The 26,783-nt window shown below is 45.4% G+C and overlaps 1 long non-coding RNA gene across 1 annotated transcript in view; it reads right to left on the bottom strand.

Annotated features, from left to right (window-relative positions):
• Positions 1–25,838, bottom strand: part of LOC135399158 (uncharacterized) — a 38,791-nt gene extending 12,953 nt beyond the window's left edge. The window contains exons 1-2 of the long non-coding RNA XR_010424206.1: positions 25,555–25,838; positions 24,271–24,345 (exon numbers count right to left, since the gene is read on the bottom strand). This is a non-coding gene — a long non-coding RNA (uncharacterized LOC135399158). The remainder of the gene's footprint in view (positions 1–24,270; positions 24,346–25,554) is intronic.
• Between the last annotated feature and the right edge of the window lie 945 nt (positions 25,839–26,783).

Below are 26,783 nucleotides of genomic sequence, written 5' to 3'. Positions count from 1 at the left end.
AGCAAAATTATCTACGCACCTTGCTCGTAGTGCGGTGCGAGACACAATAATCTCGCAAACTTTGAACGAGCACGGACAGGAACCCAAATAATCAAAGACTGATTATCCACGAGCGAGGAGGAATGTGCAGTGGAAAGTGGTGGAGGAAAGACTTAAAACCTTGACGCCCAAAGGTCAGGTTTTGCTCTGTGTGAGACTGTCCCTCCTCGCCTGGTGTGCATCGGAAGATACATTACACTGGCGACGACGCCGGAGAAGGAGGAGGAGTATCAGTGAAACAAACGCGGGTGAGAGAGTCCAGGACCTGGATGAGCCGCCGGATGTTCCTGTCGAATGACCTTCTCCTCTTTTCGCCTCTCGGTTACCTTAAGGCTGAGGGCGGCCGCCTAGCCGACCCCAGGTTGTGCAAGTCTCGGAGAATAATAATGAACGGGCCTCTTCCCCTCTTTTAAGTTTTGCGGCATCCCCTCCCCCTCAAAAACTTTCACCAGGCGACAACTGTTGAAAGCACGAGGTTGGGCTTAGGTATATAAGGCGGGCAAAGCCGTTGGCTCCGGCACAACAGTTCTCCTGCTTCTAAGGTTCGGAAGGAAGAAGAACTAGCGAGCTGAACAGTGCAAACATGAGGCTTATGGTAAGCGAAATTCCACTCTTTTTATTTTCCTAGGGAGATCCAAATCGCCGGTGATTCTGGGAGTAATTCCTAAGACACCGAGATTTGTTTCCCCCCCTTTGGATACCCAGAGCCGTGAACTTCGTGAAACGGGAAACGCCTCTATAGTATTGAATGCATAGTGCTTTGCCAGGGCAGCTGGCTTGTCCTATTCTTCTTTCCACGTGCGCGGTGTTACGTCTAAAAACGCGCTCAGTGATCATTGTACCACGGAGTATCCGCACAAGGATGTGAAGACGCTAGTAAAAGTGACACAGGGATTTGTCTTTGCATAAGAAAGATTCCACTTCATTAAAACAGGAAGGGAGCTCGGTGAAGCAACGAGTAGAGCAATGAGTCAATTGAAAACAATCGTCATGAGTGCTAGAGAAAATTGCCTTTCTGTCGGTACTGTTTAGAGATGTTTCGGAGCTACAGGTTTTACTCAAAGCCTGACAGATCCTGTACTAATAACTTGACGAGTAGCGTCCTTGCCTTTTTTTTTTTTTTTTTCAATTGAAAAGGTTAGAGAACAAGAGGGACCTGAGGATGTTAAAATTCTAAAGTAGGACATTATAGCTTACTCACTATGTTTTTTTTTTCACTGATTCGTGACTATTTTCTGACCATGAAAACTTTGAGGGGTCGTGCCTTGGAATGGGGGGTTTCACGTCACCCTGCCAGCTAGTTTTCAATGCCTTGCTGAGTGGTGACAATCGCAAATTTAAATTATAAGAACGCTCCATTGAATAGTGTTGCATGTAAAATTGCCAGGAAAATAAAGCTTATTCAGAAATACGGAACAGGCACGGGTGGCTCCGTGGTAAACGAGCTCGTATAGTGACTTGAATGTTCCGACATAATCGCAAGTGCCAGGATTGGATTTCGCGATGATTGCTAGGTGCGTAGCAGCACTAACTTCATAACTCTCCCTGAACTATATTACTTCGGTTTTTCATGGAACATAATTTTAGTTCTGGTCTCGGGGCCGGATATTTGTGCACGGCTCGTGAAGATATCAAATTGATCCACCCGCACAATTGAAGCTGTTGGTATAAATGTGATAGCGATGGCGATCGCGCCTTTGCAATCGATCATACAGAGTTGCAAACGTGCGCGCCATCTTCCTGGAATGAACCGTGTAGTAGAAGCTGAATTGGGTTACTGAATACTAGCGCCCTCTGTGAACTGTGTGTTATACAGAGGGAGCCAGTAATGAGGCACCCTAGAAGCGTGACTGTTGCACCGCCACCTGGTCTACGCCATGGCAAACGCGGACGTCACGTGACAAAATCGCAGGTTAATGATGGTACACAAGTGCATTCCTAGGCGGCGTGAGCGAGGGCTCGATTAGGAACCTGACTGACCTAAAAAGTAGGTCAAGCACGGCCGGAGAAAGGTAGGAACGCCAGCATCCCCTTGGTGTAAGAATGTTTGCCCTCTAATTAGGAGGTCCTGAAGTCGCGAAAATTCGTCAAGTCTATCAGGCCTCCGGCCTCTTTCTATATTTATTGTTTCACTGCGACCGCAACCTGATGCTCGACGCTTACAGAAGCAGTTTTTGTGGGTTTCGTTAGCAATATGAATAAACCTCGTCGCGGGCATTTCTTTATCCAGTTGTCCCTTCAATAGTTACTGCAACAGCTGAAGTATTTTGCTTTATAAATTAATACAAAAATGTACCTTAGAATCCAGCGCTCCAGACAAAACAGAACGAAGTGTCTCGAACAATGTCAACCAGGCAAAGTCACTAGCACCAGTACAAGAAACACAAATAAGTACATATTAGAAAATATTTTTCGTTGTCCTTTTATAGTTACCCAAAATTATCGGAATTTTTTCTGCGCAGTTATCTAAACCGCTTCGACTCCAAACAGCACCAGCCATCACACAAAATTTATGAAATCACAAAAAAGATATATCTAAAACACACGCGGTTGAATTCTTAAAGCAGTCAGGGCGGGAATAACTAACACTTCCACTGACTGCTTTCTGGGTAATGTACTGCCCTCCAACGGCGAATCACCCCATGTCATAGTCAATATTTATTTGTTATGTCATTGTCGTTTCAAGAAATGTTTTTGCTTCAATACGGAACACATATTAAGGAAACATAGAATTACATTCCTTAAATAAGTCGCAAAATTTGGAGCATAAGCACTATATCGTGGTGCCCATATTGTGGAACTAAATCCGAGACGAAGAGTTGCTGTGGTGTTGTCAAAGTTGTTGGACACTTCCCCCTGTGCATTTATATTAGATTATTCGATTTGTACTACGAGTTGTATGCACGGGTGGAGTTGGAGACTACACTCATTTAGGTGATCGATAGCCGCGTTGACAGACATGTGTTGAGTGTCATGCCCACAAGCATACTGTCGATACTGAATACTGTAGGTGTCTTCACCGACTGTGCGCCTAGGACTTTCCACATTGCTCTCGATAATGCTACCAATGTTGTTGTGTTTTCCCATATCTGTATTGATTTAATGCGCTTCACGCACCCAACACCGTCTGCGTAAAGTAATAGGACATGTCTTTTCTCTTCTTTAGTTCGTCCTCAGCGTCTGCTGCGCCGCAGCGGGCGTTATTTCCGCCGGAATCGTCAAGGGCGGCTGGTCAGGAGGTGGCGGATGGCCATCAGGCGGTGGCGGCTGGAAATTGGGCGGAGGCGGCCTCGGTGGCGGTGGCTTCGGTGGCGGCGGCTTCGGTGGCGGCGGCGGTTGGAAGCTTGGCGGTGGAGGTGGTGGATGGCCGTCCGGAGGATGGTCGATCGGCGGCGGCGGAGGCGGCTGGCCATCGGGAGGCGGCGGCTGGAAACTCGGAGGCGGTGGTGGTGGATGGAAATTGGGCGGTGGCGGTTTCGGCGGCGGCTCGGGAGGTGGAAGCGGCTGGTGGCCTTCTGGTGGAGGAGGAGGAGGCTGGCAGTTGGGCGGCGGTGGACTCGGCGGAGGCGGCGGCGGCTGGCAGCTCGGCGGTGGAGGATGGCAACTTGGTGGCGGTGGAGGAGGATGGAGAGCTGGAGGAGGAGGCGGCGGCTGGTGGTAGATACCGGTGAGCTGCAGGTCTTACCTATGTGCCGTTCTGGACAGTAACATGCCGAGAGGGAAAATGCGTTCATCCTCCTATTGCATTTTAATTGTCAGTTCAGCAAGGTCTATGATGGGGGCAATAATAATGGTCGCTTTGTGCAAAAACGGTGTTTTGCGTAAGGGGTGTTGTGAAATTGCGTAAATTTTCCATAATAATTAAGTAGGGCCCCATATAACGTACCGTTCTGTTAAGTGCTGAAGAAACGCGATGCACAGTCAACAGTTGCAAAAGAATAGAAGGGAAGGGGACCCCTCTGCCTGAGCTTAACCAAGCATCGTCCCTCTAAGCTATCAGTACCATCCCTGATTGCATGAGCGATCCATCACTCTAGTATTTATTCACCAATTAATATGTAACCGACTATCCCCGATATCTACAGTCATCTACGTTCTGCACATGCTCTACAAATTTACATTTTACATGAAGACGCACAGCACCATCTTCTAGTCTGCCACTTATATCACGTTTTCCCAATGCATGCCGTGACCTTTTAAAGAGCATTTTATCAGTGTCAGCATTAGTGGCTCCTGTGTCCCAGAAGCATTACACGATGGACATCTTGCGGTGCAACCAGCATTGTAACTTCCGTATATGCTCGGTAGAAACAGAACTGCATTCTTGTCGGGGTGCTGTACAAATATCATAAAAGGCGGGCGGAATCTACTGACGCGGACAAATTTGTTCATATGAGTTCTTGTCGTTTTTTTTTTTTTTGGATTTCGTATGTCCTCGGGACTAGGTCTAAACAGGGTAACAGTATCACAGTGCCAACCTTCTGCATATCCTGCTACTATTTGTAAAACAAACAAGAAAAGAAATCTATATTAACTTACTTCTAGTCTAGTACCACGGCGAAAGCACTTCGGAACAGTAGAGCTACCTACAATATCGCGCCAATGGTATAAGACACCTTGCCGTTTGTAATAATTCCCTTGAAAATCTCGCTTAGAGAAGTTCCGGAGTAATGAGGAGCGCATGGGGTATGACGAAACGCTTATTATCATTGATTGGGAAAGAAAATCATTTGCCGATGCGACCTCATCTGGACGAAGAAACGCGGATCGACAGCTGCGTCTCGCGCACGTCCTCATTAACCTACATATTCTCAAAAGCAGAAAGTAAAGAGCAACTACAATCCAACTACGATCGTATGATGACCGTTGAAGGAGCTGCTGCATGAGGCTATACTGCAGCAGCTAGCAGTAGTTGCTTCTGCACTGCCCCTAAGAACATGTTATGCTTTTGCTGTTCCCGTTGTGAGGTTCATTACAGTCACGCGAACGCCGAATAAATCGCAAATGCTGCTTACGTCAGTGCTAAGCTGCGATTTGTAACAGAAAGAAAGTCCCTTTGTTGTCCTGCGAGATTTTTTTTCCTGCACTGTAATGACTCATACAGGAACCCACGCGGATGTCTCCAGCGTTCGGTGGCTAAACTTTCAAGATGGATTTTATACTATAAGCTTGACGAGTGCGCTCCTAAAAGAGAAGTTCGTCGCAGTATACACTAAAGGTCAACCGTTGCACAGAAATAGAGAATTTTAGTGCATCGCACGCTATCGCCTTTGCGTACGTAAGGGATAGCGTTGGCGTTTCTGCGCACGTGTAAAACATAAAGAGGGCTTTGCGCAGTACGACCACGATATCCCTTAGGTACGTAAAGGCGATAGCGTATGATTCAATTTCAATTCAATTTATTTAGTTTTGATGTGCCCTTGAACAGCCGGTAAAGGCCTGGGTAACAGTGCACACCTAATCACAATGAAAACAGAAAAAAAAGATGCCAAAGGAAAAGAATAGAAAAGAAGGCGAACAATAATATTCAATATACGCAGCATACACAGTAGTTTGACACATACAAAAATGAGTACGAACAAGAGCAAGCAATAGTAATCATAAAATAAGTGGGTATGCACTACGATGTGCACTACTTGAGTGCACTCACGATGGACTAAAACTCTGTATGAGTCCGTTAGTAGTCATGGTTTGTGGAAAGCGCCGGACGTACGCCTTGCTGTGACAATTCACGTAACTGTGTAAGTATCACAAAAAGGCGTACACCTTCCGTTTTCAGCTAATCAGGGGAGAGAACAATGCGGGTGCGCCCAGGAGTGGCACCAATCGAAACTAAGCTGCAAACATTTTCTTTAGAGGCGTCGCATAAAATTAATTGGTTCTTAACCAACTATCTTATCGTAAGACGGGAGTTGCCTCAGGACAGAAGCCGCCGATATTTCTAACAGAGACTGTTCTTCTTCTGGGCACAGTCTCTGTTCGAAATATCGGCGGCTTCTGTCCTGAGGCAACTCCCTTCCTACATTCTACCGGTTTCCGATTTCTACCCATCTATCTCATCGTAAGCCTCTTATCACACTAGTAGCTTAGAATACGTTAAAACAACAACAACAAATAGGTGATGACGGTGACATGGGTGTGCCCATGCTGGACGGCTTGCAGCCTAAACACGCAACTTCTCCATATACCATGCTGAAGGCCAACCATCAGTACACAATGATAGTGTTATCACTTCTTATTTGAGGAGAGCTCCTCTCTGTGCCCATTACCATAGATGCGAAGTGTTACGGTGGTGGTGCTGACGGTGATCGTGAAAGGGCTCGCCGTTGTCGGCCTCACAGAAGAGTTCCAAAAAGGTGTGCGCCCCCTTATTTCGACAAATCAGGAGAGAGAATGATGTCATTCTGGTTGATGGTTGGCTAGCGCGTGTTACGCAGGGAAGCACTTAGAGTGTACGTGTGGCGCATGTGTCTCATTTGTTCGGTGGTAAAACTGAGAAAATCATGGGTGGGCTTTCTTTGTGCACAAAACTCGGATAATCAAGTCGGTGCTTAGAATAAACGAAAACGGGGAAACGCGATATTTTGGGATGAAAATAGTTCCTATAGAGATATCATCGAATGCAGAAGCTTCTCTGCAAACGCAATTACCTCCAGGAGGAAATGACAATCGAAGCGTAACACGTTCCGCGAAGCCGTCAATATATCCGGAAAGACGAATTTCGTCTCTTCGGCTTTTAGGCCACTGTATGCGATCTCAAAACACTGACGCTGGTACAATTTTCGGACTGTTGCTTCCCCGTGTACGGGGTTATCTGAGAAGCAGGTGAACGCGGATCGGAGGTCCCTGTCGCACTGAAATCGTCATAGCACGCACGCCAGTAGCAAATGTTTCGTGAAGAAAGAAACACGATCTCAGAATACTTCAATGACGCGCGCTTGTCTGGGGCTAGCTTCATCTCTCTTCCGCTTGGGGGAGTAAAGACGACCACATAAATCACGAACCATCTGTCAAAAAGAAAATTGCAGAGAAGGCTACTTGTTTACTGAACGTCAAAAAGAAACACGCTGATATTAAGTTAACGATTAGATTGACATCTCAAATGTGGCACGAGAAGAACACGAATCGCATGCAGTGCGTGTGACCCACGTTGATCGGAAGTAAGGTGGGATGCCGCTTCCTGTAACCAGCCGCAGGGAAGTGAACAATTTACGTCCACCTGTAACTGATGGGTCGAGAGCGATGTGGGATGCTCTGGGATGATCTGTCAACTGGCGGTAGAGGGGGGGGGCAGTGATGCGTTGTATTTGGGGTATAGCAAGCCAAGAACCCATGATATGCGAAAATGCTCTGGAGTTGGCGAACATTATTGAAAGTTTGGAGTCCAGAGCGCACTTTTCTTTTTGTTTTGACCAAGCAGGAAGGATGGATGGATGGATTGCTACACATATATCCCTACATCATGAGCTTGTTGTGTCTGCTAAATGATTAGCGATGGAGTCATCAGAGCTGTTTAAGTACTTTTATTTGTCAGCTTTTAACGGTGCTGGAATGTGTCAGAATGTTACTTTGCAAACCCTTTTTATGCGACATAAAATTTGTCTTTGAATGGGAAGGATGCACCTTGTATCATTTCTCTTACTCCATTAGACGAAGTAGGGAGTCGTCTCTTGGTGGATTACTCATTACAAGAATATAAATGTTTATTAACGATATTAGGCGAGTAACTCTTATTCCTTAGGGCACACATGACGTAATTTCCCCAGCAAAGATGTTCTCTCTCCAATAAAACGTGCGCTTCCTAAGTAGCAACCGAGAAATCCCACTCCCAATAAGTGTTTGCGCTTGAATGTTACAAAAAAGGAAAAAGTGCGGCACTCAGTGCGCTTTGCTGAACGCTACAGCCCTTTACGTGCATGGGATCCCTTCTGCAGCTGAGATAATATTCCACACTTTCACTGCCACACGCAGTTATGGCAGCAGCCGTTTCAAAAGCGGAATACAGTTCTTCGGCAACCGAAACAGACATTCCGCTCCAAACGTGCAAATGGATTCACGCACGGATTTTACAGGAAAGAGGCGAAACCCGAAATTAAGCTATTCGGCTACTTCAGCTTTGCGTTCAACCGAGAGACGCGTTGGCTGTGACCGACTTTGAGCGCAAGCGTGGAAGTCGCTTCTCAATTCGTCATGCGTGCCGCTCGTCCGTTGAGCTCTTACTAAATCACGCCTGAGGCGTATCTGCGGAAGTATTCGGTCATTTGTGCCGATTACTCGGCTTAAGTTGCTGGCAGGGGACACTTAAATGCAGTCACGGGTTGGCAGTCCGAGGATATGTGTAGAAGGAACGAACTGGAGTTGTACTATCACTCTAAGGACAGACGCCTTTTTGTGACAATTAACCTACGCTCAGATTGTCGTAAAAAGGCGCATGTTTCAGCAAGTGAGGAAAGAGAGAGCTACCATTCTGAATGACTGTTTCTTCTACACGTGCCATTAGAGTGTATGCAACGAAAACTGAATGACGTGTGTAGCCAACGCAAAATAGGGAATTAAGGTAAATGAGTATTTTAGACAGGAAGCGCGCCCTGGTACCATGTTTCCAGTGCCCGTTATGAAAGTATTTTCGATAGGCTCACATTGCCTTCATTAGCACACTCCTTTCTTATTGGTGCATAACGTACCGCAATCCTGATTCCTACTAAGGTACACGCACTTTCTGACAATCGAGGGTTGGAGTTTCACGTTGATCTTGTACACCTGTTCCATACAAATCGATGCGAAACACCATCCCGATGATCCTTCTGTAAGTTTCAACATAAACAAGCACCTGTGAAGAGCAAATCGCGTTGAAATTTGCGTACACCATGACAAGAATAGCTTCGCTGAGGCCTGTGCCCACGGAAGCTCTGACAACACCAAGATACCTGCTGAACATAAAGATGTTTGACCTCTTCCCTTTAACTCGTACAAGGTTACGACACACTTCATGCTTTACGCCACATGCACCTTTGAACGTCTTTATTGTATTTGCCACTGTCGCAGTCAACCTGATAACGCAGACACACGTACTGAACGCCTTTATTCTTTTTGCCTTTCAGCGCCTCAAGAACTAGCCCATCCACGACTCGATACGAAAGAAAGCCAACTATATTGCATCGTTCAAGACCATCACCCCTCACCATCTCACCTGAGAAGAATCGTGACCCTTTCCTATCACAAGACACGCATTGTGGCCCACCGCCAGGAGAAGCATTGTGCAACGCCCCGAGCGTACCACGGTCGGGCCATATCGCCGTTCTGTGACGAACTATCAGTGATGAATAAACTGATATGTTACTTGTTAATGAGGTGTTTGGTTGTGAGACACGCCGTTAGCCTTGTATCTAGTGGCCCAGAATGAGGGTTACGCTCGTAAGGGTATAGTTGCTTTAAGAATACACAGTGATGCGTAAACATCGAACGTGTGGTACTGAGGGTGTTATACAGCGACATCACTCCTCTAGAGGGCGCTAGTTCCGAAGAGGCGAAACCGCCGCTATATATGATGTAGTGAGACGAAGTTTGGTTCTGGTTTCCGCTCGCTGCGATATGAAGATATATAGGTGACCATTAACGTCCGAAACATGGAAATTACTGGTATGTGGTGCGAACAATATATATTTCTGGTATATGGTACATATTCACACAGTGCAATATGTTATTAACACACGAAGAATCAATTGAGCTAGAGTAAGGAGCTACACCATGGCGACAAATCTCCTAGCAGTTATGGTGCTCACCTGCGAGTGACGTCATGGGAATAAACCCTATTGTTGTCTGGAGAGATGTGGAATGCAACAATATGATTGAATTCTGGGCACGATTCTGTAGGTAATGGAAGTTCCTATGGCGGTGGTTTCATTCAAAATCGCCACGCCATTTTGATGCTTGAGATTTTGATGATTCACCTATGATTTCATAGTTCTGAGCACTGTTGTTGCTTTCGTTGCACGGCTATTGCCTTCTGTATGTATCGCAGCCTCGTCCATTCTCTTGCAGCCTCACATTATAATTTTGCCTTTGCCAGGTGAATGTGTTTGAAATGCAGAAGATAAGTAGTACAGGAATTACAGTTTTGAAAATACCTTACACCGCAAGGGAAGGCGCATAGTGCTGAAAGTACGGCCGCTTAGGGTGTACTAGATATTACGACAAAGTAGTGCAAGATTCAAGATCTCCTTTCTACGTCGATAGATTCGGCTGAGTACAACACGAAGACAGAAGGCGATGAAGCGGTCAGTTGCGTTTTGCACTTCGAACCAGAGTTGCGGAATTGGAATGATTCCGGAGTGATGCCCCGTTTTTAGCGCACCGGAACGGAATGGGAATGGAGTTAAGTCAGCAGCTGTTGGGAATGGAATTTGAATGGAATTAGACCTGTGTGGGGCCGGAATGGAATGGCCAGCGAATGATGCTAAATTGCTGGCCTCCAGAACTCTGGGTTTTGAACGGAGGCCACTCAAAGTAAGTGTCTGACAACCATTCAACCGAAGGTAGTCTATAGTTTCGGATTACAACGCAAGAAAAACGTCCGCACTTCGGACGCTGTACGTGCAGGCAATCTTGCTCGTAAACGCTCGTCGCGGCGCTGGTTCTTGTTTTCAGATGTTAATGTTGGAAACAGAGGAACATAAAATTCATCAAAATAAAGCAGTATACGATTTTTTTAGCGTTGGCTGTTGGTGGGATATCTAGTATCCCGTTACATGTTTTTTTTTTTGGTTTTTTTTTGCACTGATCAGTGCATCAGTTAATAAGTTATAGTGCAACACTTTAGACCCGGAGTGGGAATGGGAATGTCCTTTTCTTGGGTTGAATGAGAATGAGCCTCGCGACCACTCCTTGGAATGGAATTGGAATTGAATGGATCGGCCCGTTCCGCGACACTGCTTCGAACTGACTGCCTCGTCGCCTTCTTTCTTCGTGTTGTACTCAGCAGAACGCATCGACAGTTTAACTGCAGAAAGGAGAACTTCAATCTCGTACCTCCCTCTCTAAATTTCTACTACAAGGGGAAGACCGGCACTTCAAGGCGGTTGCGATGTGCGCAGACACACAGACAGACACAAACCCTCCAACACCTTGAGCGGAAATGAAATGGGTTCCATGGTCTTGCGTATTCGACGACTGCCCCATTTCAGTCTTTTCGATCATCATGCGTTTGTACAGCTTGGGACAAAAGTTTACGGAACAGCAGGGTGTCGCATTTCTCCCTTAGGGCGACACCCTAGCAGCAAACAGGAGCGCACACATATACTGAGAGATGGATATGATAGGGGGTCACCCATTTCTTATTCTATGTCTTCCTGATATGATATCTAGCAGGGGGTCGCTCCGATGAAGAAATATGTTAGTGCAGTGTTCCGTAAACTTTTGTCCCAAGCTGTACTTGCATTCCTCTGCGCACACTAGAAACACCACTTCATCACCTAACACACTCAAGGCCAACCACTGCACATAATGACACCGTTCTCACAAAAAAGTAAAAATAATAAATAATAATAATAAAACAGCGGCATGGCCAAGCGGGTTAAAGCGTCCGCTCCTTGGTGATAGCCAAGGTCGTGTTGAGGAATGGGAGGTGGTGGGTTCGAATCTCACCACCGGCTGTGCTATCTGAGGGCTTCCCTGGGTTTTCCGACAGACTTTCCAGACGGATGTCGGCACAATTCCCCTTGAAGTCGGCCCACGACGCATAATAACCCTCCTGTCCTCCCCTCCTTCCTGCTGTCCTCTGAATTCTGTCCTCTGTCATTCTGAATGGCAGTTGGCTCTGAGCGCGCTATGCTGTGAAGCTGCGTTTTTAGAGTGCTTTCCTGATTTGAGAGGACAGGTAGACATATATTCTCTTCAATAGTGGTATAGAAACAGAACTTCGTCACATAATATCTCCTGGAACCCACCGCCACTCAGAATGATATTTTTCTGTCTCCTGGCCTGCTGAGAAAGAAGGCCTACGACCCCTTGTGGACAATTAATACAAAATACAAAGTGTAAAAAAAAAGTGGTATCCCTGCCACTTCCAACGACGAAAGAGAACGACGTCGTTCAGAATGACAGTTGGCTAGGAGTGTGTTATGTGGTGAAGTTCTATTTTATTTTATTCTATTCTATATTATCTATTTTAACAGAGTATACCCATCAACATATATGCAGTGTCACAAAAGGGCGTATAAGGATCCCACTTTCAACCAATCAGGAGAGAGAACGACCTTATTCGGAATGACGGTTGGCTAGGAGCGTGTTATGTACATAAAGTCCTGTCTGTTATATCAGTGTGTGACCATTTACAAAAAAAAAAAAAAAAAAAAGAAAAAACAGTGACCCAAAATGGCGTTAAGTAAGCTTCCCACTTTCAACGAATCAGGAGAGACAGCTCAAAACAGATGCGTGGCGGAACCGGCAATACCACCCGCGCCTCGAATAGGAGTGGATCTGACCGGAAGATGACGCCACTGGCAGTTTACTCACGCGTTCCGCATCAACCCCAACCCATAGCACTCGTTTTTCGAGCAAGCAGAAAATAATTGCGTACAATGCAATTGAAATTTTTGAAAGACGTTATGCGTGTCTGTCCGAAAAAGACGTATTTCCCAACTATTTCCTTTTCTCTCTCTCTCTCTCTCATCTTCTCTAAAAAAGCTCCAATACCTGCAGCATCTTTTCTCACTCGAAAAGGTGTCGCTTTTACAGTGACAGCTGCAAGGTTGAGTGACGGCTGACCTGATCCACCATAGCGACAAAAATAACGTACTCTATACAATGGGAATACAATACCTACAATCTATACAATGCAGTCGTGATTTCCCTTTCACGAATGATGAGGTGCAAAAAAAGAAGTCTACATTTATTCGCTCTTCTTCCGTTCTGGACAATACTGTACATCTACCTGAACAACTGCCTTTGTCATGGAATTCACGCCATTCGCAGGACATTATGGGATGATATTTGTTGTTTTTTTTGTAGTTCAATCAGCCGAGTAAAAATAGAGAACTCAGTTGCAGCTCTGCAACTTCGATGTTAGGACGTTGCTGGATCCGGGAAAAAAAAAAGGAAAAAAAATCCACTTAGTGAGTTCAATGGTCGGGATAGCGTACTGTTATCATACAGCTCAGAAGCTTTGTAGTATTCAAGAAAGTGAATCTTTTGGTCCTGTACTCTAGACAAGTACAACTTGCAACATGACATAATGAATTCCAAAAGGCTCAAATGAGAGGAAATATTTCGTTACACCTCAGATTTACAGCTTCGTATTTAGTGATTATATGGCAGTAATACAGCAGAGTCACAGTATAACTTGGACAGACGTCCAAGCGGCATTAAGAGGCCAAGGGGCTTAAAAAGTGCGTTAAACAAATGTTATCGCATTTAATATCCGTTACACGCGTCAATTGAATTATTTACGCCATCAGTACTCGGCATGAAGACTCCACCAAACAATGAGGTGTTTCACTTTTTACCCGCGGTGTTCTCTACTCATATACGGGGTGTTTTTTAGTAACCAGGTCCCAAAAATTTTAATAGAAAAAGCATGTTACGGGAAGATAATGCGATCAACAGGATTGATCCATGGGAAACTTTCATTGGAATCTTACAAGTATTTTGTTTTTCAAATTCTAATTAACAGCGACTTCATTTTGTTAATTGAACTCCGAAATTGACCAACACAACGTTACATTCTTTTCTTCCTCTTTTTTATTCGAAAGCGAAAGCGCGCGCCACATTCCATTACAAAATGCATTCCTTTTACAATAGTAACAGCCAGAAAAAAGAAAGAGAGAGAGAGAGAGAGAAACAGAAGCGAAAACCGTCCTTCCGAGACCCGCCAATTGACGGCAGTGCTCAATTCTCCGTCAGGTTAATGTAAAAAGTGGCGGATGGATACGGTAGCCTCTTCCTGTTTCCCTGTCATTGTTGTTTCGGATAACTGTCACGTTGTAACCTTGCTGTCGTTATCAACAGAAGCATCGGAAAGAAATCTCAAGGGGCAGGTTCATGTCCTCCTCGCGCCGCTTCTCGTCGGAGGACTGAACTAAGGGCGACCGACAATAGGCGCGTCTCGAAAAGGCGCGTCTCGAAAAGGCGCTTTTCGCAAGTCCATTTTTCAAAAAAAGGTATTACTATTGCAGTAGATTATGTGTTTTTTAATGGTATGGGGAAACTCCCACATACGCTTTCTCTTTCCGGCAAAACTAAAAATAAATACTTCTTTTTGCGTTGAGTTAGCAAATTTCTTCCAAAGTTAAAATTGATATAAATAGTCGTAGTTCGCGGCAAAAGTTCAGTACAGATTGATGTAGGTTATGGCATATTTTGTCGTGGCGTGTTTATTCAAAACGTCTTGAAATACCGTATTTTCCGGTGTATATAACGCGCGCGTTACAGTAAAAAAGTGCTCTGTAGAGGCTGTAGAGTGCTCTGCACGTTATCTAACGGTGCGCGTTACACACGGAAATATTTTCCTACAGAGTTCCTTTTCTGGTCGGTGACGTACAAATTCTATCCTCTTCCAAGGTGTGCTGTGAGTTTCTGCGAAATCTCTTAGGGTCAGTTGACAAAGCCGTCAAAAAACTGCTGGACTTCATAAAAATTAATGATGCCGCTTAAGGATGCTTTTGAGCAGTCAATAATCCTAAATTCTTTTCCGAACGCTGGCGTGATTGAGAAGGGACGCGAAACTAAATATGTTTCAAGTAAAGCATATGCATATATGATACACCGCCTTGGTCTATTGTGTATAGTGGTGGCAGTACAGAAGCTTGTAGCAACATAGCGGTGCGCGTTATGCACCGGTACGCGTGATTCATGGAACTGTTTCTGAAATTCGGCCCTAGAGGTGCGCGTTATACAAAGGAAAATACGGTAGTCATACTGAAACACCCTGTATATACACGCGGTCCGACAGTCACCCACACCATCATGACCAAAAGCGAAGCAACACAGGTCGCCGAAACTTGACGGAAGTCGCCGGACCGTGATCACAATTTAAGGAAATGGGCAATCATTGCTAGCTGCGCAACCCGTACTTATCCATGTAAATAGGCCCATCAATTACGGTATATCATACAACCAACTTGATGCCTCTTCCTTATATAATCGACAGGCTTTGTACCTGGTCAACCCGTTTCCAGGCCTCGTGACGGCTGCATCAAATCCGGCACACGTTAAATGCATAATTTGAGGACGACTGGCACACCGGGGTTCTTAACCCTAATTTGCACGGCCACCCGAAAAATATCCCAGTCTTGTAACTTCATAGTGCGGCAACAAATAACTGTTCTATTATGCACACTGTTCATCCTGTAACGCCCACCTGGCACGTATACCCTGGCTATCGCGTTTGTACAGCTCATTACTGTGAGATGCGAACACCCTTGAGTTGGTTACCGCATCGCGAACGACGTAATTCTTTGAAACTGGACACAAACGGGTCTTTCTAATATACGCACCTGTGTGTGGTCTGGTGTAGCCAGTCTAACTTCCTCGTGACTTTCTTTCTCTTTTCTTTCTCTCTCTTCTTTCTCTATCACATCACATGTGTTTGTAACCATGAACGTCTATAATGACTGAGTAAAAAGGAACAAAGGCACGGGCTAAACCTCTGGATAAATACATAAACTGTCCTTTAATTTCAATAAAAAGAGAAAAATGTGAGGGTAGGGAAGGGGGGGGGGGGGGGGGCTTCCTCTTCCCGTGAGTGAACGTGCGCTTCGCAGGGCGCATTTTGGATACCATTGCCGTATTTCTGCTTCCATTTTCCGTTTCTGATAAGAACCTTTCAATTTCGTTTCAGTTACATTTCTGGAAATGAAGCAGCCCTTCTTAAATCGGACACGTGTGCACAACTTCCAGCTCTGTACATTTTGGCTAAGCGCTGCTTCAGAGTAAGCGATCGCGCCGGCTTTACCTAAAGCGTACACAAGGAATTTGGCTTCGCCGAAATCGTTTTTCTTCTGATATTTAAAATAACATGCACGAAGCAGAGTTGTGCCTAACCCGTTACAAGTAACTTGTTACTCGGTAACGGTTACTTTTTTTGGTAACAAAGTAACGATTCAGTTACTTTTTAAAAATGGTAATAGTAATGGAATCAGTTACAAAAGTTGGTAACTCGTTACTGACGTTACTCGTTGCTTTTCTTCAGCGCGGGGGAGCACATTTCGGCACTCCGTGTGGCGCAATGCGTGCAGATTTGACCTGCGTGACCCACGACCACGTGCGACTCAAAGTATTATTGCAGTCCCTGGCTGGATGTGTTGTTGTCTTTTGTCTTGTTTCCGTAATCTCCGACCATCACTCCTTCCCAAGAATGGGCACCAATTGTGCTATGGCCACAAAAAAACGCGTTTTGACTTCTAGCCTTTACTTGTCTTTGCTAAGCATCTGAGCGCCCTAAATTATGACGCAGCCCCTTGTCTGTTTTGGGGAACCGTTGGTGATCGGTGGCACGAAAACCGGTATTTTTTCTTGTGTTTTCATAATTTCCTATCACCCCCACTTCGGAAAGAAGGGAGAAGGTCCAGGCAAGCTGATATTGACTCATGGTAAGGGGCCGAGAGACACGGAAGACGAAGGACGGACGACAAATTTCGAGTATCAGTTTCTTCTGAAGTGCAATTCCTCATTAATAAAGAGTTGAAGGCAACTGACGGCATATTTGTTGGATCCCTTAACTATGCGGCGGTAACGTAAAAGCAACGCATTACCTGTGAGTAACGAGAACTCGTTATTTTTGTATGTTGGTAACGAGTAACGTATTAAGTTACTATTTTCTGAACTAACGGGTAACGGTATTTAGTTCCTTTTTTTTGGTAACGGGCACAAGTCTGGCACGAAGTAATGGTCGCACCCACAGGTTCTCGACAAGCGTCCTCTTCTGAAGTCGTGTTGCTTTGGAGCAGCGATTCATCTTGTATTCTTTTTGTCTTCTTTTTTTTTTATTTTTTACGTTAGAGTGTTGCTGTGCGAGGCTACCGAGTAACAGATGCTTCCCAAATCTTGCTTCCCAACGCTTCGCAGTATCCTTAGGATTCAAAATAGCAAAACATTCGGCTTGTTGGTAGTTACCCCAGTAAACCAGATATTTCCCAGGTACGTCCCACAAAGGTCGCACACGTCTCATATGTCCGCCACGTCTATGCGACGTTACCTGTACGTCCACAATGTAACTTCGAAAAGTGTCTTACTTTCTATATCCCTCTGACACCTGGTAGATGTAAAAAAGAAAGGAGCCAGCGAGCGTTATTTTTCGGAGACGTCTAGGACATGTGACCCTGAGTGGCATGACGTAAGCAAACGGGGAAAATTTTTGGGTTTACTACTTTATTTACCAAGTAAACACATTATAGACGGTAGCTTGAGTTAAAAACACGACGTTTGCCAGGATGGGGCGTCAGGAACGTTCGCGGGTATACGCTGACATCGTTTGCGGACTCACAAGTTAACTGCAGAGACATTGTCACCGTTGCAAACGTGATACGCCACGCTACACTTGATCAACGTACTCCAACAATTTGTATTTCAGTATATGCTTCATCCAGTACACAAATAGAGGTTACTGCAGTTTCCCCCAGTAGCAAGGCAACTTACGCATGCATAGTGCAAGGTATGGCACCTATGCTCGTCACACAGTGTTGCTGTACTGTGATGAATCTTGTACTGCCAAAAAACTTAGCCATAATGTAGAGTGACAAAAGCATTTTTATATATCTCATCAGAAGGTGTGGCATCGCTCTGGATAGCAGTGCAACACAATTAACACACAAAGAACACAATTATATTAACTAAAATCAAGGACTTGAGAACGTAATGTGAATATCCAAATATTCCAAAGTTACATCGCTGGGACGCTCGTGGGATGTGGAAAAAGTGGGACAAATCATAGTCGCCAGGACGTACATGCGACGTCTACGGGCTCTCTGCAATGATCCATGGGATATCCAAACATCCAGTTTGGGAGACCAGCTGGACATCCCCTAGACGTCTATTGTTAACTGGGGCAATACACGATAAAGTGCAACGAAGACAGTACGACACGACACTGAAGACGCACTCACTTCCAACTGACGTTTAATTCCAATGCATCGCCCACTCATACAGACTGCGCATCTTGTACATTCAAACAGGACTGAACTTACACATTCGTTTTCAGTGAAGGCCAGGGACTCGTTGCTGATGCAGTTATCCGTGGTTCTGAGAACATATTCGTGTTGTCCTGTCTTCGTTGCACTTTATCATGTATTGCATCTTTAGGATTCTTCACGGATCTTCAGGGAATGTCACAGGAAATACAATTGTAAAGAGTGATAGAAAAGGAAATCCATACCGTTGCAGTCATCGCCATTATGTGAATTCAATAACAGACGATTATTTTTGTTTCAGTTCCCGTTTCCAGTCATGGAGGAAGGCGGTATGCGTTGCCGTTTTTGTCCCCGTTAGGAAGCCTAATTTCGGTAATATAATGTTTGTCTTCGCCACATTTACGGATACCGTCCTCCCCCCCCCCCTCCCCCGCTTTCTTATTTCGGATCTTGTATCCAGCTCGACAACCATCACGCGGTGCCATTCTGTAGTTTGTTTTTCTGACTGTATAATCTCAAGAGATCGACATTCGAACATTTTTCTCCTGTATGCCAAACAACACACACCCAGAGAAACAAAACAATGACGCGCCACTTTCACTCCTTCCTCGATAGCTCAACGTGGCCTCCACCTTGAACTGACCGCAACACTTTAACTGTTTCAGCCACGCTTGAACGTTCGCCAGAGCTGCATGTAAAATGCAGAGCACATCTCCCAGATAATTAATTAATCGTATCTCGCTTCTCTTCGGAAACGATTACGAGGGTAATAAAGATAAATGGCAGCTGCATAAATCAGCTCCTACCACGGGCTAACAAGTTTGTCCACTGTTTCGCCTATGCACATAAAACGGGCCGTGCTACTTATCCTCGGGGTGCCGTGAGAGCTAAGGTCGACATCAAAGGTCAGGAAAAGAGAGAGGGAGGGCTATAAGAAGCGGCATCGCTTCATTATTATTCCAGTCAAGAGTATGCAGGAAGTTCATCTGAGAGATAAATAAGACTTTACGTTATTATCGCTAGCATTATCTTGCCGTGAAAGTTACACCGAAGGGGAAGCATCTAGATATAAAGTGGAGGGATGGTTACGCAATTGTAACGCGATTTTCAGCGTCAGCTGTGTGTGAATCGATGTTTAATGGCTCTTATAATACAATGGCTGAAATGGTTCATCATCACACGATGTCAATCCGGTCGTGCCTTCGTAACGTCACCCCACGCATAATACGCTGTCTCGCCACCAATGATGGATAAAGTACCTCCAAATTGTACTTGAAGTAAAGTACGAAGTATCTAGAACCTGTACAATGTACAGGTTGGGACAAAAGTTGACGGAACACGCGAGCGGCGTGCTTTTTCTTTTGTGCGACATCCTAGCGGCCGCCGGAAGCGGCTGAGTTCACTGTTTCGGAGGGGTAGAAGGGTGCGCTGTTAGCGACACACAGCGGTAGCTTCCCTCCCAGGCACACCCAAGCGACACCGGAACTACCACTGTGTGTAGCTAACAGCGAACCCCTCCGAAACATTGAACTCAGACCGGTGGTTTTGGTGTTACTAGTGAAAGAGCTAGCAGTTGTCGGCCTCACAGAGGGGGGGCAAAGTCATATGCGTCCTGGACCGACTTCTAAGGGAACTGTGCCGACATATGTGTGATAGGGTCTGAGGACATCCACCAGTGAAGAGGATGAGGCGAGAGGCCGTCCACTTGTAGGCACGCCTGAAGCGTCTTTGTCAGTACTACCTGCATCACCAGGATCATCCAAGACACATGCTATAAGGCTGCATGCACGTTGGTTGACGGCGTTTTACGGTGGAGCGATCTGCCTGTCGCTGTGGTGGCGTTGGTCGAGGGCGATTGTGCGTCCTGGGCCAGCTTCATAGAGGGCTTTGTATTACGGTGTCTCTTACGAAAACCGGGGATACATAGAGACATCACAGCTGCGGTGTCGGAATTCGAACTCCGGTCATATTCCAGTCTCGGTGTCGAAGGGGACATGAGAAGAGTCTCAGCGTGAAAGGTGATCATTTTAGCCACTAAGCAACGGGAGCTAGTTCTGTGCACGTGGTCCGAGAAAAAATATGGACGAAATAGAAAACCCTAATTGTAAACATTAACCGTTACCTTTATTGCAACGTTCTAAATCTTATGCGCCACAGTTGCACTGTTTCTGTGCGCTATAGGTTTGCCTTGACCAACGATTATTGGAAAGCTCACTCTTAGCGCAATTACGGTAGCGCCACCTGGACAGCGCCAGCGAAAGCTTTGTGACAAGTGTGTTCCAACAACTTACAAATTCACACTTCTGATAGTATTTTTTGGCGCATCACCCATTTTCAATTTGCACACGATATGCAGGTGAGAGGGTCGTTTGCTTTGGAATTATCCGTTGGTGGGAGCGACACCAAAGCGCCCGGGCCAAAAAGTGCGTAGCGCACATCGTGAACTCTGCATCACAACAGACTTCCTGATGTGCGCCGTCGTTGAAGTCTTCCGCAGTTCCGGACTCGTCCATATTCGGACGAGACTTATGTTGACGACACTGCTGGTGCGCGGTATGCGAAGGCGCACCTCATCTTTTTCGAACATGCCCCATTTCTACCAAGCAGAACAAAAGACGTCTACGCATAAGCTTCCATTTTGGTCTTTTGCAACCGTGATTCATTGTAACCGTCTGGAAACCGGGACAATGTGGAAGTAAGTGTTGCCCTGCACTTTTGTAGGCATTTAACAAAAAATTATAGTTTTCTCCCCGAAAATACAACTTTCCTTCAAGGTTGACCGAGGTTTCGCCCGAGAAGAATCAGTGAGTAAATGTAATTCAATACAACTTTCTGAGGACGAAGTGCAATCCTCCTCGGGTCAGCGGCTGCTATCATGGCGACTGTAGCAGTGTATTTGTAGCTGTGGAACAGCGATACAAAATCAAGTTCCTCGTGAAAGAGAACGTCAAACCAGGGGCGCGTTCCTGGAAGCGCGTAGCACCGTAGCATCGTTGCGCGCAGACCGTGCTTTTGCAATGAGCGGCGCTCCGGTGCTCACGCGCTTCCAGGAACGCGCCCCAGCTGACATTTGCAAAGATTACAGGCAGAGTACGGGGAACAAACGACGTCAAGGGGAAAAGTGTATGAATGGTACGGGCAGTTTGGCGAGGAGCGGGATATGGTGCCGAATGAAGCACATGGACGCGTTCGTCCGACTGCCGTCACGCCAGTCAACACCGCAGACGTTGAGCAAGCCATCCTCGAGAACTGGCGAGTAACAGTTTGGGACATTGCAGCCCAGCATAATATTAGTGTCGGCAGTGTGGAGACAATTATTCACGAGGCATTCACTGTAGCGCAAAGCGTGTTCAAGGTGGGTTCACCGACACGTCACTTGTGGCCAGAAGGGAGCGCGCACGGCAGTCTCTGAGCAGTTGCTCAACCGGTTGCTATACGAGGAGGACGAAATTTTGCAATCAATCAATGATGAAACGTGGATGCATCTATTCACCCTAGAGACAAAAATTAGCAGCATGGAATGTTGGCATAAGGCCTCCCCGCTGCAAAAGAAAAGCAAGATGCAGCCGTCTGCTGGGAAGTCCACGGGGACGGTCTTCTGGGACATTGCGGAGTGTCATCCATGTGGTCTTCAGAAAGCAAGGGGTGACGTTTAATGTCCAGTATTACTCCACGTTGATAAAGGGTGCCGTGTGAAACGCATTTCTCAAGAAAAGACCTAGATGTTGGCTGGAAAGGTCATTCTTCGTGATAATGACCGGCCTCACGCGGCACATTTGACGGTAGCAACGCTGACCGATATGCGCTGTGACGCTTTGCCCCATTGGCTGATTTTACGTAAAGCACTTCTAAGTACTAGCTTGAGCTGAAACATGCAGCCTACGCTGAAATTAAACTATTTGCACAAAGGCGGAGACGGAAGTTGAAAGTTGTTCAATCGGTACAAAGTGAAGAGGATGAAAAAATTAAGAAAAGCAATCAGGGCCTTTAAGCCGCATTTAACGGTCCAGTCGAAGCTATCTCGAGGGTCAACAGGAAGCGGTCAACGTTTCCGTGTTTACAAAGGCACAGCAACATCCAGTCGGCCCTCGGAACGCGTTATCGTTATTGCGAAAAAATCCAGTCGTTTGGGATCAAAAACCTTTTGCATGTAGAACATGAATACACCACACACGTGTAATGAGCACGGGTGTTGACATCTATCACAGAGTTTTCATCGATATTTTTGGAATGCACCACAAACAATGCATTTGACAACATTGTAAAGAAAAAATCGCGCAATATTAGAGGGGATTGTTGCAAGGAATGTTTTTCCGTCACGAGAAGCGAAGGGAATGTGATTTTTTCTCTAACGGAATCAAACGTATTGACAGAGACTATTCGAGCCGTATAAAAACAAAAGAAAAGGTAACTTTATTAAGGATGCTTGAGTAATTAGTGTGCCTTGAAAGGAATTGGTTTACACTGTTGAAGCGATACGAAGGCTTCTCGATGTTACAAAATTATACCCCTGTCAGACGTACTAATTTAGTGTCACTTATTTGAAGTGCACTCCGTCCCGTAATGTCACTTTCACTAGGCTCCTGCTACACGGCATAAGTAAGTGTCACTAAGCAGTCATGGTGATGACGATGGGCGAGCTTGAACTCCCACCTAACATCGGGGAGTGCGCCATGCTTTCTTGGTAAAATCATTTTTCTTACGTCCAGAAACATTTCATAAAGATTTTCTTCGCAGTTGAAGTCGATTGAACGTCATAAATATAATTGTTGCGAACCAACACAAGTATATTTATTTGACAAATTTTCAATCTTCTTCTTCACCTCTTTGGTGGTGTTTACTATGTCTTGCGCGTGCAACTGGCCCGCGATGTCAGCATACACTTTCGCGTTTCGCTTGGTCCTCACATGTTCTGATAGCATAGGTTCTATCTCAGACCACGATGCCCTGTCTTTTTTGTCTTCCATTATTCAGTGCTTCACTGCGAGTATTTCGCGATTTCGCCGGTAACACTTAACCACCGTGCAATGTCAACTAATATGGCTGCCGCGAAGTGGATTACGAACTCTACTGGGCAGTCTGTGAACGAGAGTACCGGTAAATCACGCCAAAAATCCTTACGTCTTTCTTATACAAATCAGCGCTGTCTTAACAAATTTGTCCAAAAATAAATTCCGATTTGGTTGTTTCTTTTCTTTTCCAAAAATAAGCTTCTTGTTACGCAATCCCTGCCGTGGAGGCTACGTACTTTATTGTCGCAGGCAAAGTGAAGTGAGTTTGGCGAACTCACTTCATCGTAAGTGTACTTTGCATTTAGTGTCACTAAAAGATGCCGTGTGACTCCGAAAGAATGGCACTTACTGCAAGTGTACTCGCTGAAAGTGACACTAAATTAGTACGTCTGACAGGGGTATTAGGTTAGCGTTTTGAAGTTGGCCTCTTCTCATTAGGAGAAATGAATTACGTCACGAATAAGAAAGAAGGAGTCCGACCTCCGAGAAAAAAAAGAAAAAAAGTCCTGTATTCGTACACAATTTTTGCTTCCGCCGATATGCATACATGCCCTCGGCGGCTGAATCTAAACCACACGTCATTCTATGTATGCATTCTGTCACGATAGTACATTCTCTTATGATCGTTCTTTGTCACAAGCGGTAGTAGTAAAAGACACTAAACACCAAACCTGTACACGTACACCGTAAGGAACCCCGTACAAGGGATATAGGGCCTCCGTACTGTTGTGGAATTCCTGCCGCGCATCGATCTACTGCACGAGCTCTAACAGGGCACTTTTTCACAGTCATCCCTCTCTCACCCCTTCTACAAAGGCAATCGGGCAATAACTCGCCATTGAGGACTTTTGTCATCGCCGTTTGGCGCACATCAAAAGAACCCCAGGTGGTCGAAATTAGCCGCAGTCCTACCCTGCGGCACGTGCAACATGTCGCCATACTAGGCAGAGAAACCTTACGTGTGACATCACAGCACCATTATTATTATTATTATATCATCATCCGATGCACGAGCGTGTGCGCGAGCTCATACGACGATTATTTTTCCAGCATGGACAACTACGTGTGATTATTACTATAGAAATTGATATTCTTACTTTTTAACACGGAATACGTTCTTCGACTGAGGCCAGCTCCAGAGCGTACCATCCTCCAATAGGAAGCGCAACCAGCTGCATGGAAGATATAAAAAAATATTTGATACACAATACAAAACACTCAAGACAGAATGTAATTAATGTTCAGTATACGAACACTTGCAAATGAAAATGATTGAATAGTAAATACATGAAAAAATATTTAAGGCGGTTGTCAAACTCTTTACTGTTCTTTAGCACCAATACAGAGGAGAAGAAGGTTGCATTATAAGAGGTTAAGTTCTGGTATTAATAATTCTCAGACAGGAGCACTTTTTTTTTGGGGGGGGGGGGGGTATTTTGCGGGACCTGCGTTTCGCGAATTTCCTTAGTTTCCATGTGCTCTATGATGACTGACTATCCTTGGTGAGCTTCATGCCGATGTTCGACCTTACATCAAAGAGTAAGTTAAAAAAAAGGAAGACAGCTAGGGGCATACATTTATTAATTACAATACTTTCGTGCATAAAACTGCATTTCTTCAGGTTCGACCTGAAGAAGTGCAGTTTCATGTCATTTCATTTCATGCACCATAGTAGTAGTAGTAGTAATAATAATAATACTAATTCGTGGCTTTTCGTCACGAGACAACTGCGTTTTCATGCACGAAAGTCTTGTAATTAAGATAAGATTGATTATCTGTCTCTTTTTTATGTTGAATTACTATCTTTCCGGCAACTTGGCATTGTTGTTATACCTTTTGCGATTAGGAAACTAACAGGCAAAAAATGGGAGAAGTCTAGCACTCGCTGAATAAGACAAGTATTTAAAGAGATTGAAACATTTATTTTACTGAACAAATATTTACGGCGGTCGTCAAAGTGTATACTGTTCTTTAGCACCAATGCAGAGCAGCAGAAGGTTCCATTATAAGAGGTTAATTTCTGGTATTAATAATTCACATCGCACCTGATGAAGGACGGACTCCGTCCGAAAGCTTCTTTTTCAGTAAAATAAATGAATCAATCTCTTTAAATACTTACCTTTTGCGATTACATCAAAGATCTGGAGAGTGAGTGAAATGAAGAAATGATGTTGGAAGGAGACTGAGATCACGTTATTACAATACGGAATTTAGAACTTCGGGGTCATTTTGCTTTCATGTCATACGTCAACGCTGAAAACCTACCTGGTCGCATTATACAGACACAATTGGAAGATGCCCCCAAATGTGGGGAACAAAATCTCCCCCACAGGATTGGGTTTCTCTTTCATTGTGTGTGCCATCCGTATGACCGTACTCACCGTGATCTTCTTGTCACGTCACTGCCACGATGTCGTTTGATGAGGGAACAAACGCTCAACAATCGGAGCATTTGCACGAATGATATCGTGTCCAGATGTTGATTCTATTCACATCACGCCGAAGAAAAGACTACAACGGTAACCGCCATGTCATGTTTCTGCTCAGGACATTTGTGTTATGTCCGCACACGAAAGCCCACGCCTACTCAGCGTGCCGTGCCGGTATCAACTGCGTGGGACGAAGCCCCTTCTAGCGGCCGCTGCCGTAGTGTCACATATCAGCACCAGACGTGGGGGAGGGGATCAGCCCGCTTACATGAAATGACGAAACAATGAGCCGTTGAGAACAACGATCTTTCTTGGAAGCCACCTCATGTTATGAGGAAGTTTTAGTACATCGGGAGGTGCACACGATAACTGTTCCAAAAACATGATAAGCCAATCGCCCTGTTTCTTCATGCGCGTGATATCACATTGCTGAGCTTGGATTTGATAACTTCCTTTATCGTATCGTTTTCGTAGAACTCTTCCGATGTAATAAAACCTCCCACAACTTTGAGATATCAATCATCAAAGTTTGGTATTCAAATCACGCGATACCAGAGCAAAGCACTTCTCGAGCGCAGAAACGACATCGCTTCTGCTTATCTGGGCCGGAAAGCGGTCTATCTGGCCATCAGATCAGCGCCTACTCTAATCAGCTCCACCACTACAAAACACGTAGCCCTCCGACCAAAGCCACTTATGGCGAACTCGGGTGGTCATTTCGTGGCAACTTTTTTGCCAGATCCCGCCCCTTCTCGCCAGTTTTGCCAGATCTCGCATGTTCGCGTCGCACTTTGCGAGCGCCAGGAACTTGCCAGTTTGCACTTTTTCCGCTCGGCCTCGAAGCTGATCGTGCAGCGGATCGCCCGACTATATCCGGTGTCGTCATATCCGTATCGCGAGGGTAGCGAGGGCCCACACGACGAAGTTCACGTGGGTTCGCATACGATAGACCCGGAACACGAGCAATCACGGCGCCCCTATCGTGATCCGAGCGATTAAAACCGCTAGATTCCTGGCATTCATTTTAGGGTGGCAACGGTCACTACTAGGTCGTGTTGCCATGAAATGACCACCCAAATTCGCCATTAGAGTCAGAATTCGTCCGCTACTGCGATTCGCCGTTCTGCGAATTTAAGAAGTAACAGATGATTGCATGTAACTTTGCAAGTTTGAACCTGTAC

The sequence above is a fragment of the Ornithodoros turicata genome, chromosome 1 (genome assembly GCF_037126465.1).
Source record: "Ornithodoros turicata isolate Travis chromosome 1, ASM3712646v1, whole genome shotgun sequence".
Taxonomy (NCBI): domain Eukaryota; kingdom Metazoa; phylum Arthropoda; class Arachnida; order Ixodida; family Argasidae; genus Ornithodoros; species Ornithodoros turicata.
This window is presented reverse-complemented; position numbering and strand designations above follow the sequence as displayed.